Source organism: Aotus nancymaae, unplaced genomic scaffold (genome assembly GCF_030222135.1).
Source record: "Aotus nancymaae isolate 86718 unplaced genomic scaffold, 86718_ANA_hifiasm-v0.15.2.pri h1tg000020l, whole genome shotgun sequence".
In the NCBI taxonomy this organism is placed as follows: domain Eukaryota; kingdom Metazoa; phylum Chordata; class Mammalia; order Primates; family Aotidae; genus Aotus; species Aotus nancymaae.
The window spans coordinates 29,594,524-29,615,896 of NW_026988432.1; the positions used below are offsets into that span (position 1 = coordinate 29,594,524).

Sequence of the window (21,373 nt, forward strand, 5' to 3'; positions counted from 1 at the left end):
TGCATAAGAACCCTCTCTTCATGGACTTCCCTGGCTCCATTTGTCAGGGCTTTTGGAAACATGACTCTGTTTTGAATCTGACGGCTTTCACCTTTCTCTCTCTTGATGAAGATTTTTTTCTTAAAAGCATCTATGATCAGTCATCTGTAGTTAGATTTGATTGTCCATTGGTGACAGAATAGACCTTTTCCAGATTATTGGTCTGGTCCTGTATTGGCAGGAGTGATTGGCAACTAAGTCAGTGTTAAAATCCTTTTAGCCACATTGGAGGGTAGGGAGGTTTGAAGGGAGTGGCACCCACGCTAGGTCCACCTGGAGTGCATTACTGAGTTCAATTTTTTTCCTTAGTCCTATGCTGTCACCACAAAGTGCTGGCCTAGTCTGTTAGGAATTGTGCTTCTTTCTGCAAAAAGTTTGCAACAGATACAAAGTTTAAAAAGGAAATACACAAAGTAAAATTAATAGTAATGTGACACTCCCAGTTTGCATAATGGTTTTGAGCCCTGAACGTAGGCTTAGAGGCAACCAATTGAATAAACCAAATTGTAATACAATTCTTGCTCTGATATCTTCAGAAAAATGTCTACAGCCTGCAATCATCAACTTTTTGTCCTGGTTTGCAGTTTGAATACCTCTAGTTATGGCATTGGTTGGTGTGGTGAACTTTTGTGTGACCCATACATCAGCATGAGACTTATTCCTTTAAAAATTCATCACATCTTAGTTTATAGGCCTCAGAGCATGTAAATAGTTGTTTTTTTTTTTTCTTAGAGAGGTGTAGCCAAATATTGAAGGAAATTAGAATTCAGGAGAAAATCCAGTCTGCAGATGGATAACTGGAGTTTCAAAAAAGGGTACAGAGCTGCGATTTAATAACAGGTACGTATAGCTTTCTTCAGAAACCTAAAGTTACCCTGATTTTTACCAAAGATATTCAGAATAAAACAGATTTGTAAAATTTATCAAATTTTGTCTACAAGAATAGTAGCATGGTCACAGTAATCTCAGATTTAAAAACCTCCCTTGAGGCTAGGAAGCTAAATCAAGGTAGACTTTAAATTTTACCTATATTTTTAAGGTTTCCTGGGCCTGCCAGGAAATTACAATTTTTAACTCAGTGTAATGCTGAGAACCATTGAAGCCAGGCATTCTACACATTCTCAAAGATGACATTTCAGTCAAAGCCTTGGTAATATAACCACTGTTTCCATTCGTATCCTGTTATAAAGAGAGCAGATTTTTATTCAACTTAAGCAAATTATATTGCCTTAAGAATACTCACAAATAGGTCAGGCACGATGGCTCATGCTGGTAATCCCAGCACTTTGGGGGGCCAAGACGGGCAGATCGCCTGAAGTCAAGAGTAGGAAACTAGCCTGGTCAACATGGTGAACCACCCGTCCCACCCCTTCTCTACTAAAAAATACAAAAATTAGTCGGGTATGATGGCGCAAACCTGTAGTCCCAAGTACTTGGGAGGCTGAGGCTGGAGAATTGCTTGAACTCGGGAGGCAGAAGTTTTATTGAGCCAAGATCGTGCCATCTTGGCGAGAGCGAGACTCCATCTCAAAAACAAAAACAAAAGAATACTCAGTTTCCAAATCTTGAAGCGATCAAGAAGAAAGAAAAAGCAAATATTTCCACTTTTGTTCACGAAAGTATACTTTACCAAATTGCTATAAACTACAGATAGCATGAGAGAATTTCCTTAAATATGGAAAACAAAACATTTAAGTAAAAATGTTTCAAATAAAAGTCAAAAAAAATCTTCAGTTACTCAGTCTCATGTAACTTTTTTTGTTACTTGATCTTAATAATTTCATGGACCCATCAGTTTCTTCATTCAAGTTCTGAAAAATTTAGTCCATTGGTATTAAAGTTAGTAGTAACCTCTATTTAAAAGTACACTAGCATCTTTTTCATGAATCTGATTGCAAATGCTTTTAGAGAAAAAGCAATAACTGGTGATTACAAAAACTTAGAATAACCAGGATTAAAAATCTGATGAGAGTTTGCCATAACCAGAAATAGACAAGGAATTTTGGTTATTTTGTGGCATACAGCATAATCAGAATTATGACCGATGACAGATTTCTAACGGCATCATACAATTTTGGAACACTCATCAATAACACCCATAAATGTAACTGTGTCTAGTATTACATGATTAGACAGTGCTTTTCATATAATTTAATACATCAAACAAGCCTAATTAATTAACATCTCTACCAGATGGGCATACACATGCTCTGAGGCTTTCCAGAGGTGCAAGTGGAAAACTCCAAAACGTAATTTTAAGTCAAAAACATTTAATTTAGAACTTGATCTTAGAGAAACCTGTCAAAGATGTCAGAAGGTTCAAAACAGGATCACAGGTCACTGTAAAATACTGAACAGGAAAGATAATCAAAAGACTTCAGAAGCAATACAGAAAGTTACATTTTAAAAAACTTTCATCTTTTCAAAGCTTAATTTTTCCTAAGGGGAAAAAAAACACAAATGTAAACACAGGAATTTATTTTGATAAACAAAATCTTCTTAGGTCAGTTACCAAAATGGTAAAGAAAAACCTCTTGCAGTGTGACTGCCTTTCCTTATGGGAAGCCTATTTGGATATACTGAAAGTTGAATCTGATGAAAAGGTACTTGAATTTAATCAGACACAGGAAGAGTATTTCCAGGGCTATGAGTGTATGCCTTACTATAGAGGAATGTAAGTAAGAAAGCGAGTACTTTGAGCAGAATACATGGCTCTTGGAAAAATTATGAGAAATCTCCTTGTTGCTTGGAACAATTCAAACATCCAAAAAAGCCAAGAATTCAGAATCAAGTTATACTGGAGGAAAACATTGCTTTTCTGTGTCTTCTACAGAACATTTCAGTATCAAGTCATAACGGCAAGAGTTAGAACCAGAGAAAAAATGTTATAGGAGCTAATGAAAAAGTTAAGAGTTATTACTCCAGCCAGACAAAAAGATGTACCTTCTTAAGGGGAGAAAGAGCTGAAGGCAATGATGTGTGACCTGCAAATAAGGTGCAGCAAGACAGCAAAAGTTGTACTTGTGAAATACAAATCAGGATCTTCAAGAAGAAAACTCTACCTGAAGAAATGAAATGACCATTTTAAATGAAAAAGACAGCCTCTCTAACCTGAATCTAGGGGAAATGAAATGAATCTCAGAAGGATATAAGGCAGAAATTAAAACTCTGCATTTTAGAAAATGGCTGATTTTGGAAGTAAAAATTAAACCTCTTTAAATTTTATTAAGACCAGATCCTTAAAAAGAACCTTGTTCTAGCATAGAGGACCAAATTTTTGGCGTTAGTGTATGTAATATGTGTAGCATTTATACTATAGTGTATATACAAATGTATGTGTATAGAATATGCTGTATTAGTGTATATATACGTATGTATATATAGTAAGCTCAATCTTTCGAAAGTCTTATGATTTCATTCTAGCCTATAGCAAACTTCATTACACACAAAACTCCTTTCATAAATTTATCCTTCATGAACCTTTCATGACCATACAGACCTTCAGCAACATACTTAAACTTTCTGCTTTGTTTTATACTTCCTCTTACTTAAACAATTGATCATCCTGCTTTAGGACAAAGATTTACTGTGCAAGACTCATACAGAATTTTTCTGTTAACTTTGTAACCTTCCTTACCAACAGTACATTCTCATACCCATAACTTCATATTTCTCTCTCCTCCTCCCACTTACTGGTTCTTTTATCTTGTTTCCATATTTGAAACAACCTCTGATAAACTCTGAATTTAAACAACTATTTTTTCCCAATAAACAATTTTTATGCCTTATAACTTTTCTTATTAAAACACATTTTTTTGGTACACTTTGTCTATGGAATTGCAGATTTTCAAATTTTAACTCTTATTAACCTTATTTTTTAGTGAAAACTTAGAAAGCAAAATTTTTCAACTGTTATGTCAGCATTTTATAGATGAGAACCATTTTATAATTTTTAAAAACATGTTTCCTTATAATTTAATGTATTAATGGGCCCAAATATATTTAGCTTTTCTATAATTTGGGAAGCCAAGAACAACTAATATTTTCAACAATTTATGTATCCATTTTTATTTGGAAATGATCCAGACATTTAATGAATACTACTTAATTTAACATTAAGATTTCAAGTTACATGTCAAGTGTATTAACATCATATTTTTAAAAACATTCTTTTGGTTTATTTTTTAGAGATGGGATCTTGCTATATTATCCAGGCTTGAGTTCAATGGCTGTTCACATGCACAACTGTAGCACACTGTAGCCTCAAACTCCAACACACAAAATCCTCTTATCTCTGTTTCCTGAATAGCTGGAACTATAGATGCATACCACCATGACTCACGCTTGCTTATCCCATTTATACCCATCCAATTCATTTTTTTAACAATTATTCCTAGATTACTTATAAAAGCCAAGATATTAGACATAGCTAATCATTTCCTGTTAACCATTTTTTTAAATTACCTGTGAATGTCATGTGTTCAGTTAAGTAAGAACCATAAAAATGAAATACATGGATATTTTGCCAGTAACTCAGAGGATACAGCTGTTTTCATTAACAGTACTGAATTAGTCCAACTTATAGTTACACAAAGATCATTCTGTTTTTGAGTTCATAGTTTTATGACCTTAAAACATCTAACAGACAAATATAAAACTAAGTAGTCAGTTCAGGCAGAAATTTTAAAGACATTGTTATTTTTGATTTACCAATTATTTTTAAACCAGCTTATTAAATATTTACTTAAGTCACATGAACTGAAAAGCATTTGTGTTAATTACGATATATTTTGTATTAGCACTCATTTATCTGAGCCAATATGAGTAGAATTCCTTAAGGGATTTATGGCCAACTATGCCAGATTTTACCATGTAGGCACAACATACAATATATATGTACATATGTGTAAACACACCTAAACATACACATATACAAACAGCTTTCATTTTAGAATTTTAGTTATAAGATAGTGATACAGACTTGCTGGTTTATTTATTGGATTCAAATTATATTTCTGAGAAAATGGGACCTCAGCTGAGTAAACTTGCCAGAATAGGTAATCTTACGAAGGCTGTGAACCAAAAGTTTGAGTAAATAGCAGTTTTGATTGTTATAAAAACCTCTTATCCCACCTCCCCAACCCCTTTTTTTCAGTTTCAAATGAGTTTAATGTTAAATATTTAAATGCTTACATTTTTAGCTAGGACTGGCTGAATTGTATAATAAGAAACAATCTCCAAATGGCCTTGAAATTTTAGTAACAAATCTTTTTGCCATTTTGATTTTTTTGACTAGTCAGTGCAGGCAAGAAAGCATTTTATTTAGCAGCTGTGGGTGGGGGTTTTTGTTTGTGTTTTTTTTTTTGGCCTTTGCATGGTTAGCAAACCATTTTTGGACCAGAGATACCTTACATTATTGCACTGAGCTCAATATTTTGACTGTTTGATTTGAGAGTCTAATTTTCATAAAAATTTATCTAGTTCTTATAGGCTAGTAATCCTTTAATTGTTCCATCACACTAAGCAGTTATTAGGCAAACCTAAATTTATATTGCAAGGGATACTTCTTAAGTCTAGGTGTTAATTGCCACGGAGTTGTTGTAATTTGTAAAGCCATTAATTTGAAGGCCCTTTAAGACCTTTTTTTTTTTTTATCTTGGCTGGAATGCCATAAGGAGTGAGTTTTATCTCAACACCTGCAGAAAAGTCAGGAGATTTAAAGTAGGCAGAAAAAAAAAAAAATAAGGAACTTGGAAGACTCTACATGTTAACTCTATAGCTATAGCCACTTGGCATTAAAAATAAGCTTGGGGAGTTTAATCTCTATGATGGTCTTTGATCCAAAAACGTGTATGAGGAAAAGCCACGTAGCTGACCTGAAGTCCCAGAAAAGCGAGCACGCCTCAACGTTTGAGAATTCCCATTTTGTTTCTTCTCAATCTCTAACAGCAGAGAAAATTCTGTAAATCCTATCATCAGAGAAGTCAGGTGTTTGGACCGGTTTAGTTGGTGGCAACTGCCCTAGTGGCTTTTAATGAGCCACCCTGTGCCCCAAATTTAGAATGTTTATTTTTGCCTTTGGGAGATGTTCAGAAACAAGGGAAAAGAGCCAAATCATTTACAGATACATGTAACCAAAATGAAACCAAAATCAGTGTTCCCAGAAGTTCTAACCTAGTCATGCAGATTTAAAAAAAAAATTAAAGCACACAGAGGAACCTAAAGTAAATTCATCAGAAAAGGCATGCCTTAGAATCCAGAGTAATTGGCCAGGTGCGGTGGCTCATGCCTGTAATTCCAGCACTTTGGGAGGCTGAGGTGGGAGGATCACTTGAGCCCACCAGTTCAGGACCAGCCTCGGCAGCATAGTGAGACACTGTCTCTAAAAAAATTTTTTTTTAAATCCAGAGTACTCAAACCAGAGGGACATTTGTCTTTATATCAAAAAAGATTTGTCAGGAAAGACAAAAAGTCTTTTGTCATCCCAGGAGGGATGTGAAGTCCTTTATTAAAGTGGTCTTAGAACCAAGACAAATCCAAAGTCAAGTCAAAAAGCCACTGCCAAAAGTGGGAGGCTCCACCTGAGGGAAGACTCACAAGGGCAGAACACACAAGCTGTGTAAGCCGAGGGCCCAAAGGGCTCCAGCGAGTACTGCATACTGGTTCCCAGGTCACCAGTTCCCTCCGAAAGGTGTCCTGCTTCAGGTCCTACTGCTGGACACCATTTTTGTCAACTTAAAAAACAAGCTCTCTAAAAGAAAACTATTTGGGAATACAGCATTGCAATAGAAATACACATGTCATGGAAAACTACGTGTGTATTCAGGGAAGGAAGACAGATTTTTTTTTTTTCATTTTTTTTTTTTTGAAAGAAAAAGAATAAAGAAGAGGAGGAAAAAGGAAGAGAAAGAGAGAGAGAGAATGGGAGTATTGCTTTCTTGCCCAGGCTAGAAGGCAGTTTAGTAATGGATATTGAAAACCTCTTTTATACCAATAATTATACTTGATGTAAACAGGAAGGAATAAGGGAAGAAAATAACAAATGAGCAGCCAACCAATATTTCATTTAAACCTATGAAATGCTATGCGATTACTGAGGAGTGATTTACTTCCAATTATGTGGTCACTTATGGAATAGGTGTGAGGTGGTAATGTATGTTTTGTGTATTTGAAGTGGAGAGTTCTATAAATGTTTATTAAGTTTACTTGTTCCGGGTCTGAGTTCAAGTCCTGGATGTCCTTGTTAATTTTCTGTCTGGTTGATCTATAGAATCGTTAGCTCCTCTTGTTACATTGATCCTTTTGCCATTATGTAATGTCCTTCTTTGCCTCTTTTGCTCTTTGTTGCTTTAAAGTCTACTTTATCAGAGGCGAGAATTACGTCTCCTGTTTTTGTTTATTTGTTTATTTTTACTCTCTGATTGGTTGATAAATCTTCCTCCTTCTCTTTGTTTTGAGTCTTTATGTATTGTTGCATGTGAGATGGGTCTGGAGGAAGACAGATTTTAAAGAAAAAGGAGGGTTGCATAATTGTTTTGAGATAATTGCCCTTGGCTACAAAGATCAATAGCAAGGGTGGTGCCAGTCTGAGGTTGGACAGGCAGTTGCTAGGCAGAAGAATTTTGTGTGTAAGATTTGGTGGCCTTTGTGATAGGTTGCAGTTTTTGCAACACAAGTTATTTTCCCAAAAACTTTCACAGTACATAGAAAATATATTGGACATGTATAGTATTAATTGTGCCAAATTAGTAATATTACATTAAAATATTTGTTATTGTTAATGTTTTTAGTAAGTTGTTTAGGCAGTTATACCAGAATCTATCTTTTCTCATTTTCCAATTTATAAGTGTATTTTCCAAAAACAAGTTGTTTTAGAGTGACCACTGTATATTCTGGTATTTTTTAAAGCTACCCAATTATGTATAATTTATTTAAAAAACTTTTTTTCATAAGATCCAAAACTTCTGACCAATACATAGGTACAAATAAAAATAAACACAATTCCTTTTCATCTCATATCCATTTCCACTGCCCTCTCTGAAGAAAGCCTTTTATTAGTGTCTTGACTAAATGTGGCACGGGAGCTAGCATTTTCAAGGGAAGTTGATCTTATCTCCAGGCTCTAGGAGCCAGGATGTGAGGTGTGTCTTTACCATCTCTTAGGTGACTCTCCAGAACTTTCATTCTCAAGCCCTGCCCTCATTGCCAGTTCCTCCTCAGCTTCTTAGCCAAGTGGCAAAGGAAAAATGGTCTCTTATGTCAGGACTAAGCCATGTGCTCTGAGCCCTGGGTAAGTCTGCAAGGCTTCTCTAGAATTCATACATAAATTATTCCTCCTCTAGCTTCTTCCTACAGCCTACATGGGCTGAGTAAATCCTCCCCTATTAAGACGACAGGAAAATTAAGACAACATCCTTGCAACCCCAATAACTACTTTCTATCTCTGCTATTTACAGCCAAGTGTGTCAAGACCAGTTCACACAAACCATGTTGATTTTTTATTTTACCCCCTCCTTACTGAATCATCCCTCCATTTGCTGCAATTGCCATGGGATGCTGTACTCAGACTTGGAGGAAGTGATGTCTTATTCAAGGCCAGTTCTTGTACTAGTGGTTAAATAAGTGGTTTTGAAATTGGAGTCACAAGGAGAGCTTCTAAACTTCAGGTTCCCTGGCCTCAATTGTGGGATTCTGATTTAGCAGGTCTGGAATTGGAGCACTGGGATCTGCATTCTCAGAAGACCCAAAGTGTTATCAGTCAGGACGTAAACCTCTGCTTTAGATCACATTTCCTGTGGCTTTCAGATTTTTCTATCAGTGTTCTTCCCTCTTCCCTACTCCCACACATTAAAACTCAGATCATGCAGAAAAGAAGTTGCAGTTCCTTCATTTCACATCAATTTCTCATACATCCCATCTGGCTTTGGGAGGGTGTGGGAAGAGGTGGATGGCCTTAAACTTGCCAATCAAAGATAACGTTCTCTTTGGATTCAGATAGCCTATCTCAGGCTTAAAACTGCCTCTTTGGGTAAATGCTCAGCTTTTCAAAGGTTCTTGATATCTTACTCCTCATGATGGCATCTAGTGGATGAGAGCAGTCATCTCCAGGTGACGCAGGAAGCAGATTCTCTAATGCATGTGCTGAGGTCCTTGACAGTCCTGCTGCTCGTGCTGTTCCTGCCATCTTCGTTGGATGTCCCTGAACCCACTGGTTAATGTAAGTGGTTCACAGGCTTTTGTTCACATGCTGTCATGCCCTGCTGCTGACCACAACTCTGCCATTGCCTTTGGTCTCAAGGTCTCTGCCTTAATAGCCCCCATCTCCCAACTGTGGGATGATTAATCTGCTGGGCTTTGGAGTGGGTAGAAAGTGATGATGTTGGAACTTTGGGATGTACTAAACGTCTTGCTCAAGCTTTGGGAAGCCAATATTTTCTCAGACTGACTAGAGACCTCCTTCCACCAGTGCTGAGCTAGTGCTCCCGTGCCATACTGGGTAAGCCTCTAAGTCATGAGTAGGACTTCTCTGAGTGGCTTGCAGTCTTCTACTTTCCCAGGCTATGCCAGGAAAGTAGTTCACTAACCCTACTGCTCTAAGACTCACGTACTCATCCTGCAGTTTCTGTTTATTTCCCACCCGGGCAATTGCAATCTCAATCAAAGGAAGTCGAGGCTTCAGTGAACCGTAATTGTGCTACTGCACTCCAGCCTGGACAACAGAGTAATTTTTAAGGACCCAGTTTGTTTGTTTATGAGATGGAGTTTCACTCTTATCACCCAGGCTAGAGTGCAATGGCGTGATCTCGGCTTACTGCAACCTCTGCCTCCAGAGTTCAAGTGATTCTCCTGCCTCAGCCTCCTGACCATGCCCGGCTACTTTTTGTATTTTTAGTAGAGATGGGGTTTCACCATGTTGGCCAGGCTGGTCTCAGACTCCTGACCTCAGGTGATCCACCTGCCTCAGTCTCCCAAAATACTGGGATTACAGGCGTGAGCCACTGTACCCGGCCAGCACCCAGTTTAAATTCCATCCTCTCTGCAAAGTCTTCCTTAACTACCCCTATTGAAAGTTACTCCTGCTTCTCACAGGAAGTGGTATTTGGATGTTCATGAGATACATCCGCAAGGCTCCTATAGGGGTCCTGGGGAGACAGTGACACGGACACTCAAGAAAGAAACCTGGGAATAGCGAGTGTATGTGCTACAAAATGTGCTTTAGATTTGATTGCCACCACTTAGGTTATGAGCTTTGATATGGTTTGGGTCTTTATCCCCACCCAAATCTCATCTTAAATTGTAATCCCTACATGTTGAGGGAGGGAAGTAATTGGATTATGGGGGTGGTTTCCCCATGTTGTTCTCATGATAGTGAATTCTCACAAGATCTGATGGTTTTATAAATGGTAGTTTTTCCTACACTTTTACACGCTCACACTCTTTTCTGCCACCTTGTGAGGAAGGTGTCTGCTTCCCCTTCTGCCATGATTGTAAGTTTCCTGAGGTCTCCCCAGCTGTATTAGTCTGTTCTCATGCTGCTAATAAAGAGATATCTGAGACTGGGTAATTTATAAAAGAAAGAGGTTTAATTGATTCACCATTTTACATGGCTGGGGAGGCTCACCATTATGGCAGAAGGCGAAGGGGAAGCAAGACAGGTCTTACATGGCATCAAGCAAGAGAGAGCTTGTGTAGGGGAACTCCCCTTTATAAAACCATCAGATCTCATGAGACTTACTCGCTATCATGAGAACAGCACAGGAAAGACCCACCCCCATGATTCAATTACCTCTCACTGGTTCCTTCCACAACATGTGGGAATTATGGGAGTCACAATTCAAGATGAGATTTGAGTGGGGACACAGCCAAACCATATCACCAGCCATGCAAAACTGTGAGTCAAACCTCTTTCCTTTATAAATTACCCAGTCTCTGGTATTTGTTTATAGCAGTGTGAGAATGGACTAATATAAGTCCCTTGAGGTCAGAGACTAAAATCACTTTTTCCCAGACATTTGCTTTTCATGCATGCTACATCTTTATGTCTGCTTCAACATTTCCAGCAGTACTTTATATATAGGAGGCATGCAATAAATGCTCCTTGATCGACTGACAGGTGCTCAGAAGATCTAGGTTGATTGATTCTCTTGTGATACTATCTTATCCTGAGAGCTCATTAATTTTTAAGTTGTTTTCTTTGAAATGCATGGTATGTTGCCCCCACCCTGCTCTTTTTGCCTTTCGTAGGGTTCCATCTTGATCAGCTGTTGTCATTGTCTGTTTTGTGATCAAAGGTTCCGATGATCTTTGGAATATGTGTGTGTTGGAGTGAGGATGGGGCCTGGGGGAGATACAGGGTTTGAGGACCAATTCACCCAACCCAGCTCGTACAAGTAAAGTGGCCCCTTAGGAGCACTGAAGCATTGCTGTGGATTTCAGAGTTAGCTTCTTTCAAATCGGCATAGGCTTTCCAGTGTGGCAGGCCGTAAGATCTGAGGTTTTCACCCTGTTCCTGGAAGCCAAGTGGACAGCAACTAGTTTTTACCTTCTTCATTGCACATTTGGGGCTTGGGGATAAAGTCAGATGTGTGTCAGTTGAAACTAGCTACTGCATTCCACTCCTTGTGGGATGGTAGTGCTCATGCCAACAGAAAACTTCTAGGCCAAGAATTACTGTCTTTAGAGAACAAGACAGGCACGGAAGTTGTTTTGGCATAAGAAAACCATTGATTTGCACCCCACAGTGTAATATGGAAGATGATGCTGAATTCAGAAGATGGTGCAAGAGTGTGATAGTTCAGCTGTGGCAGCTTTTGCTGATGCGTGGGGCTATTTAATTTACTTTTCCTTTTTAACAGAGACAGGGTCTTGCTATGTTGCCCAGCCTGGTTTCAAACTCCTGGGCTCAAGTCATCCTCCCACTTCAGCCTCCCACAGTGTTGGGATTATAGGCATGAGCCACCATGCCCAGACTTTATACATTTCCAAGTCAAATATTTCATTTGGTCAATTAGTCTTTTTAAGCACCAATTTTGTGCCTAGCCTTGTGGGAACTGTAGGAAAAAGACACTGTCTATTTGGGAGGACCTTGATTTGCTGTCACAGGTGCCACTAATGCCGATTATAAGGCAGTGTGGAATCAGATGATAGAAAGCCCAGTCTGTAGCACAAACTACTGCAGGGTTCTAATGGGGGCAGTTAAGGTGGGCAGGGAGGGTGGATAGTGTTTGACTTTGACAGCATAGCCTGGGCAGAGACACAGTGGGGATGGTGAGTGTGCAGTGGGAGGAGAGAGAGAGGTAAGTGGTAGGGAAGAGGTGGGAGGGGGCAAGGAGAAGGTTCAGGAGATTTTGGAACAGGGAAATGACTTGGTTGGTGACCACTTAGTTTCTTCTCACATGTGTACAATTTGGAATTTGCTTGGTTGTTAGTATTCCTGAGTCAGATGACTTCTTTCCAGGATAAGAAACCGTTTCCCAGGCCAGCTGCCTGGGCTGTGGTGTCTTCCAGTGTTCCTCTGTGATTGTACTCAAGATTAGCTGGTCTAGGCAGGCAGGATGGCAGAAGCCCTCTGACTTCATGTCTGAAAGAGTACATGTTTCAAGTCTGTAATTACAGCATTTAACAGACCGTATCATCCCTCTTTAGGATGGCTTTTGGCAAATGGGCTAGAAATCTATTATGCCTTTAAATGATACTCAGTCTTCTCTTTAAAAGGTTTCTCAGTGAGTCCACCCCACTCTATCCAAGTATGTCTCAGGCCATGAGTCAAAAGGAAATGAGTAGTTCTTTTTGGTTGGGGAATTAAAAAGAAATCTCCACCCAAGTAACAGGTACATAGTGGGAAAAAATAACATCTCCCTGAAAGCTTAACCTTCAGGCAAAGAGAGGGTCAGGGGGCGGGAGCTCAGTAATGGGGAAACCTCAGAAGATGTAAAGAGAATTACAGACAAGGCTGAACATTGGCTGTCATCCAACAAAGCTCTTATAAGATTGGAATCACTGCCCGGTTCTTGAGCTCTGACCTGGAGGGAAGAGGAGTCTGGAAGACTTGGCACAGACCCAAGAGTGCTTCATTGTCTTTCTGGTTCCAAGTCCCCCTCAGCTCACTGGAAAGGAGGTGGCGTGGGGGCAGGTAGGTCAGTCTGCATGAGTGCACACATCTCCACTGGCTAGTCTGCTTCACAATTGCCCCGCAGGCTATCCTCACCTCTACCTGGTTCTGGTTTCAGACTGGAGGGATATAGAATGCCATCCCTACCCCTCACCCTGCTTGCTCTGGCCTGGAAAACTGTGCCATTCCTTTACCACCAGCTGGCATCTGCCATATGCTTTAAGGAACTGAATAAAGAGAAAGGGGGAAAGAAGAAAGCAGAGAAACTGGAGTGCTTACTATCTGACCTTCAAGTGCAGAGAATGCCTCTTTCCATAGCAGCACAGAACTTCTCCATCCCTTTGACCTCTGTCTCCCCAGAGATACCTGAGGAGGACAGCCTTCTTTCTGTGATCTGTTGTTAAGAACTGCTGCTGAAAATACTTCCTTCAGCACTGCCTTATCATCTTTGGTTTTTTACTAGGTCCACTGTAGGAAACAGCCAGGAATTACTTAGTTGACTACTGTCTGAGGTGGTGTTTGGTGTTGGTAGTAAAGAATAAAGATGGAAATGAAGCAATGAGACTGCATTTCTTTATGGTTCATAAATTAACTCTGATACCAGGTTTTTTTTTTTTTTTTTGAGACAGAGTCTCACTCTGTTGCCAGGCTCCAGACTGGAGTGCAGTGGCGCGATCTCGGCTCACTGCAATCTCCGCCTCCTGGGTTCAAGCAATTCTCCTGCGTCAGCCTCCTGGGTAGCTGGGACTACAGGCGCACACCACCATGCCCAGCTAATTTTTTTGTATTTTTAGTAGAGACGGGGTTTCACCATGTTGGCCAGGATGGTCTTGATCTCTTGACCTCGTGATCCGCCCGCCTCGGCCTCCCAAAGTGCTGGGATTACAGGCTTGAGCCACCGCGCCCAGCCCGATACCAGTTTTTGAAAGAGAAGTCAGAAATATTTTGAGCAGAGCAAAGCTCACTGACATACCTAGGTGGTCTTAGATGTAGCCAATGTGCCAGGTACCACAGGACACCTAAATTTGTATCAGTGTATACTGTCACTAGTTATGAATAAGAAAGAATGCCTTTTTGCCACATATCCTTCTTAACTCAATGTATTATCAAACTTATTTAACTCTTTCAGGCCAGGCACTGTGGCTCATGCCTGTAATCCTAGCACCTTAGGAGGCTGAGACAGGTGGAGTGCTTGAGCCCAGGTGTTCAAGACCTGTTGGGACAACACGGGAGTTTGAGATCAGTCTGGGCAACATGGTGAAACCCCATCTCTACAAAAAATAGAAAAATTAGCTGGGCATGGTGGTGTGCACCTGCAGTCCCAACTACTTGGGAGGCTAGATAAAAGGATCGCTTGAGCCTGGGAGACAGAGGTTGTAGTGAGCTGAGATCACACCACTGCACTCCAGCCTGGGTGACAGAGTGAGACCCTGTCTCAAAAATAAATAAAAGTAGACCAGGCACAGTGGCTCACAGCTGTAATCCCAGCACTTTTGAGAGGCTGAGGCGGGCAGATCATGAGGTCTAGAGATCGAGAGATCAAGACCAGCCTGACCAATATGGTGAAACCCCATCTCTACTAAAAATACAAAAATTAGCTGGGCTTGGTGGCACATGCCTGTAGTTCCAGCTACTCTACTCGGGAGGCTGAGGCAGGAGAATTGCTTGAACTGGGAAGTAGAGGTTGCAGTGAGCTGATATTGTGCCACTGCACTCCAGCCTGGTGACAGAGTGAGACTCACTCCAGCAATAACAACAACAAAAAATTATTCAGTCTGAGGTGAAAAATGGTAAGAGAATTTGATCTTTCAAAAGGTAATCACGTTTCTTCCATGCTCAAGACCTTCGCTGCTTTCTTATTCTTACAATGAAGCCAAAGTTCCTTAGCATGGTCCAGAAGGTACTCAGGATCTGGACTCACTATTTCTCTGACTTTATTCCATGACACTAACCTTACTCTTAGAATAGTTTCCACCTGGTGAGAAGAGAGCATGTCCTTACAGATAATACTAACCAGTAAATGTGGAAAAAAGTCACCATAATGTAGCTGCCATAGTAATAACAGATTCAGTCAAGGATCACAAGAATCAATGGACACTAAAAGTCTTGAGTGAAAGTTATTTGGTGATTGGAATATTTTCTCAGATTATTCATCAATTGTAAAGGGAGAAAGTGACATCTATACATTGGAGAGACATGGTGGAAGGTTCCTTAACAAAGTGATCAAGTTTAACATCACCAGTAATGGGACAAGTAGATAGCTAATGGGACAAGTAGGTAGCACATGCTATGACCAATGTGCCTCCTAATGTGGAGTACTGGGAAGGTACACATCAATCACTTTGGTGAGTGTTCTGTCAAAATACAGAAGCTGATTCTAATCATGACAAAACATCAGAAAAACCAAATCTGGGGACATTCTACAAAATAATTCTGAACAAGAGGGTAGGGAAGTAAGTAAAAGACAGAAAAGTAACCATGAGCCTTGTAGACTATTAGAAGGCCTTTGCTTTCCTAATAAACTGGAAAGCCATTAGCGAGTTTCGAGCTGAGAATGACATACTATGACTTTATTTTATTTTATTTTATTTTTTGAGATGAGTCTCACTCTTTCGCCCAGGCTAGAGTGCAGTGGTGTGATCTTGGTTCCCTGCAACCTCTGCCTCCTGGGTTCAAGCTATTCTTGTGCCTCAATCTCCCAAGTAGCTGGGATTACAGGTGTGTGCCACTATGCCAACTAGTTTTTGTATTTTTAGAAGAGATGGGGTTTCACCATGTTGGCCAGGCTGGTCACGAATACCTGACCTCAAATGATCTACCTGCCTTGGCCTCCCAAAGTGCTGGGATTACAGATGTGAGCCACCACACCCAGCCAATATGACTTAATTTTGAAATGACTGCTTTGTTCTAGCTGCTGAATTGAGAACAACCTATATAGGGGCAAGGACAGAAGCTATGTGTCCAGTTAGGATACTATTGCAACAATCCAGCAAGATGATAGTGATGTAGACCAGGATGAGGAGTGATTTGAGATATAATATATAACTTCATACATAAAAACAGAGAATAGAATAACACACAACCATATACCCATCACCCAGCTGCAACAATTTTCAGCTCATGGCTGATGTTTATGCACCACCTATTTTATTTATACTCCACCTATTTCCCCCTGCCATTTTATTTGTATGCAGATCTCAGTTGTATCATTTCATTCTGGATGTGTGTTTAAGAATTCGCTGATGGGCTGAATGTGAAGAAAAGGAGAAGTCGAGGATGTCTTCAAGTTTGCTGTGAAGGATGGAGGTACAAGTTATTGGGATGACAAAGGCTGTGGATGGAGTAATGTGAGAGAAATGATTGAAAGATTCCTTCTGTGTACATATTCAATAGGTTTGAAATGCCTGTTTGACATTCCAGAACCTGTTGAATATACAAGTCTAGATATCAGGGAAACAATGGGGCTGTAGATACAAATTCGGGAGTTGTCAGGTTATAGATAGTCCCTAACACCGAAAGATTGAACCTCCAGCTTCTGGTAATCACAGAGTAGCTTGAGTCAGACTAACTCTTTTGCTGATAATAATTACCATATAAACTCTGGAGGCATGGGAGAGTGACCCAAAGCAGATACATGCTAGAGGAGATTCAAACCTTGAGAAAAAGGAACCACGGTGGGTGTGGTTTTTTTTTTTTCTTTTTTTCCTGTGGGTACTTGCTAGCCCCTACAACACACAGTGAATAAAACTCAAGTAGAAAGTGGCAGTCTTACTGTTCTGAGGTTTCTAGAGAAGCTGGAAACTGACAAGGAGAGAAGTCATAGAGCAGGGAGTCCTATAATCTGTGTATAAACTCCTTTTAAATCCTTGCCTGACTCCTTAACTCTGTATTTAGGGATCAAAACTCCAAGATTCCCAGGGGAAAAGCAATAGCTACCAGGCTGGAAGCGCTGAGCAGAGATTTCAGCTTCCCAGTGCAATTTAAGTCCTTGCAAATTAGAGGAGCTTATTAAGGATCTCAGACTTTGATTGAAACTTCAGAGAGCCCACACCTTAAGAGTAAGGACACATCCCGGCACTTAGCGATTCACGCTTGGACTAAGGACCAAGCTGAAACAGACTCACTATAATAGAACTAAAATCAAGCCATCTCAGATTCAAGATGATCTGCTAGTAATTTAAAAGCTTATAAGAACCATCTTCTTCAGAAGAAGGTAAGAGAACCTAGAGTCTCTACAGTAAATCCTCCATAATGGCCAATGTACCATCTAAAATGACAAGAACTGGAAAAAAAAATAAGATGTGACCCACAGTAAAAAACAAAACACACATCAGTCAACAGAAGCAGACACATAGATACTGCGGATGTTGAAATTACCAGACAAGAACTTTAAAACAAATTTGATAAGTATTTTGAAGAATCAGTAGGAATTGGCTGGGCACCGTGGCTCACCTCTAATTCCAGCACTTGGGGAAGCTGAGACGGGCTGATCACATGAGGTCAGGTGTTTGCGAGCAGCCTGGCTGACATGGTGAAACCACATCTCTACTAAAAATACAAAACTTAGCCAAGGATGGTGGTGCACATCTGTAATCTCAGCCTTGGAAGGCTGAGGCACGAGAAGTGCTTGAGCCTGGAAGGTGGAGTTTGCAGTGAGCCAAGATTGTGCCTCTGTACTCCAGTCTGGGCAACAGAGCAAGACTCTCAAAAAAATAGGAAGAATAATGTCTCACAAATGGAAGCCCCAAAGTAGTCCAGGCCCTGTATTGCAAAGGCCAGTAGTGGTTTCCTATCTCTGTGCTCCACTTTCCTCCATTCATTTGTTCATTCAATGAATATTTATCGGTTGAATACTTCATGTCAGGCAGTGCTCTAGGGTTTGAAGTAATATCAATGAACAACCAAAATCACTTCTCTTGGCATTTACTTTCTATTTTGTAGAGACAAAGCAAGTGCACGTGGTGGTAAATTATGTAAAAATAAATCAAGCTGGGCAAAGAAGTAGAGAGTGATGGAAACTAATGACTCTCTTTTACTTAGAATGGTCAGAGAGGACCTCTGATAAAATGGCATTTGAGCAGGGACCAGCGGAAGCAAGCCACGTGAGTGTCTGGGAAAAGAACTTTCCAGGCTGAAGGAAGAGCAAGCACTGAGGCAACTCACTGAGGTGAGTTTGGGACATCAGCATGGCTGGGGTGCAGCAGGTGAGATGTGCTGGGAGCTGAAGATGGGGAGGTGGAAGCAGTGGGACAGCTCACACAGGCTGTGTAGGCTATGGTAAGGGTACTGGATTTACTGAAGCCCCTGGAGGATTTTGAGAAGAGGAGTGCCTGGATTGACTTCATCTTAAAGAATCATTAGCAGGAAGCTTAGTTGAACGGCACTTGCAATTGACCAAGCTGGGCATAGCGGTGTGTACCTGTAATCCCAGCTACTTGGGAGACTGAGGCAGGAGGATTGCTTGAGCCCTGGAGTTTGAATCCAATATAGGCAACACAGAAAGACCCTGTTTCTAAGACAGATAAATAAAAATAAAACAAAAGGCCAACGGGGGAAAAATAATAGCCCAGGTGAAAGATGATGGACCAGGGTAGTAGCAGAAGTGGTCAGATTTGGGATATATTTTGAAGGTGGGGCAAACTGTGTTTGCTGATGAATTGGATTAATTGAAAACTCAAGGTTTTGGACCTGAATGTCTTAAAGAATGGAGTTACTAATAACTGAGCCAGAAGACTGAAGACCTCCCAAAGTGCTTGGAGTATAGGCATGAGCCACCGTGCCCAGCAAGAGAGTGTTTTTAAAGGTGACGGTTGAGGCAACATGCTTGATCCTAAGGAGAAGGGAAAACAGGATGTCAGGAGATGGGGGTGATGACCATGAGCAGGTGATAGGAGGTGATGTGAGTGCATACGTGGAAGGGCCTATGAGAGCAGCATAGAGCCTTCAAGCAGAGAAAAAGGGCATGCACTCAGGCGCAGTTGAGTGAGCAGACTTGGTGGCCAAGATGAGTGAAAGTTGTCTTGTGGTTGCTTCTTACCTCCTCAGGGACACAAGAAGGCAAGTCATTAATTAGCTAGAGTGAAAATGAGGAAGGAGGTGCTGGAGAAGGCATAAAGTAGGGGTCAAGGAGTTGGGGAATTGAGTGGACTGAGCAAATGGAGGAGAGTTCCTGGAGGCAGCAAGAGCCCATCTGACGTGAATGGTCACGCCTTTTAGGCGAGACAGCATGCTTGTTTGCTAGACTGTTATTCTGCAAAAAAATTCATCAGGCCTCTCTGCAGGAGAACTATATTTTCCTGCTCTACTGACATCAGGCTTTGGTATAAGATTTGTGTTGATCAGCGAAACATGGCTAGAAGTGATGTGTGTCATGTCTAAGTGGAAGATTTATGAAACAGCCTCTCTTTACCATGTTCTTTTCCCCCTGCCTAACTGGCCATATCCCAGGGGAGCTGCTCCATCATCCTGGAGACTGGAGTGAAGACGATGAGCAGCAGAGCCACAGCCAGCCTGCAGTGGACACATTCTACAAGTGAAAGGTGCACCTTGGAGCGGCCAGGACCTGCGGCTGGGGTTGGTGGTTACGGTGGCATGGTCCGTGCTGACTGATACAGCCCACTGTGCACCTTTGTCTAGCTGTCTTCCTTCTGCCTCTGTGCAGGGGCGAAGAGGATTGACTCAGTTTAATCAGCACTGGGGCTTTGAGAGGGGCCTAGCAGGGAAAGCGAGGGCCCAGGAAACTGAGGGTGTATTTAAAGGAGCCTGAGCTGGGGAGGAAGGGAAGCAAGGGATATGCTAGAGTCATCCTTGCATTTGTTTCTTACAGTGACAAGACGGCTGCCAGGGGCAGTCAGGACTAAACGTGTCCTTGCTTGTGTCCCCAAAGAGAATGTGTCCCTGTGTCCAGTTGGAACTTCTGGCGACAAAGAGAGTCACCAGAATTTCTTTTTGAAAGGACTTTAATTTGTCTTGCCAGCAAAGCTTCTGCCCCTGTGATTTCAGGTGTCTGCTTTTGTTTGTCCTTTTGGCCTTTTCAGATTGAATTAAACTGGACACACACACACACACACACAAAAAAAACTGGACACACACACACACAAAACTGGACACATACACACACACTCTAAACTGGACACACACACAAACACACACATACTAAACGACACGTACACACACACTGTAAACTGGATACACACATACTAAACTGGACACACACACAGAGAGAGGATAGAGAGACAGAGACAGAGACAGAGAGAGAGAGGTTTCCTGGGCCAGTAGTGGTTTCCAGTGCTTGGGTAAGGATGGTCCTGTGTGGTCTGCTCACACCCGTCAAGTCCTCATCACAGCCTATCCATTCCTGACAGGGATTAGGTCCAAATCACCTATTTTGGAACCTTGCAGGCTAGAACCTGGTCTGACTGGAACCCATTAATTCCCTGTGCCTTACTGCCCAGAGGCTAGAAGGCTTCCATTCTCATGACCCCCCTTCCCCTTATTAGAGAAGCCAGACAGTCCTGCACAGCCGTGGGCCCTGCCCTAGACACTGTCTGCCAGTTCTAGCCCCAGCCTTCAGGCCTGTTGCGCAGCCAAGCGCAGGAGAACCTCTGCAGTCTTGCCTGGATGCTCTCCCAGCTACCTGCCCCTCCGGCTATAGACACTGGACAGGAGCCCACATGTTCTTTACTCCCCCTCATTTGGGCATCAGCACTTAAAAGAGGCTTTATGGTGAAGAGTGGGAGGTCCAGACAGGCCCCATTTCTCAAGATTGCAGGGTGCAGGCCTTGGCGGGGCTGAGCCGTCCCCTTGATCTGGGAGCTCCTCCCGCAGGAGTCTGGCCTTGCTTCAGTCTGGCTCTGGGAGCCCACTTAGCCCCTTGCTCATCCTCAGCAAGCCTCCCGCTGAAGTCAGGGCCTGTGCGAGGTGACCTGACAGCCAGGGGTGCTGGAGATGTCATGGTTTCATGATGCAATGTCTGCAGTGTTTATGTCCAGTGACCCTGAAAAAGGCCCAATGGGGTGGGAAAGGTCAGGACAGGTTTACAGTTGGGGAGTTGGTCCTCCGAGAGGGGAGCGCCCACCCTAGGCCACATGGCTTGTTGGTGGCTAACCAACCTGTGGCCTCATGACACCGAGTCCCATGCTCTTTTTACTGCCCCTCACTCCCAGGGAGAGCCACTGTTATTCAGTGTGGTGTTAACCTGGACTGCAGCAGACCCTCAGGCCT

General features: G+C 41.6%; 1 long non-coding RNA gene across 1 annotated transcript in view; it reads left to right on the forward strand.

The window, feature by feature from the left end:
• LOC105709029 (uncharacterized) overlaps window positions 1–21,373 on the forward strand; it is an 86,854-nt gene that overhangs the window by 4,813 nt on the left and 60,668 nt on the right. The window contains exons 3-5 of the long non-coding RNA XR_010343621.1: window positions 772–879; window positions 16,345–16,456; window positions 18,191–19,689. This is a non-coding gene — a long non-coding RNA (uncharacterized LOC105709029). The remainder of the gene's footprint in view (window positions 1–771; window positions 880–16,344; window positions 16,457–18,190; window positions 19,690–21,373) is intronic.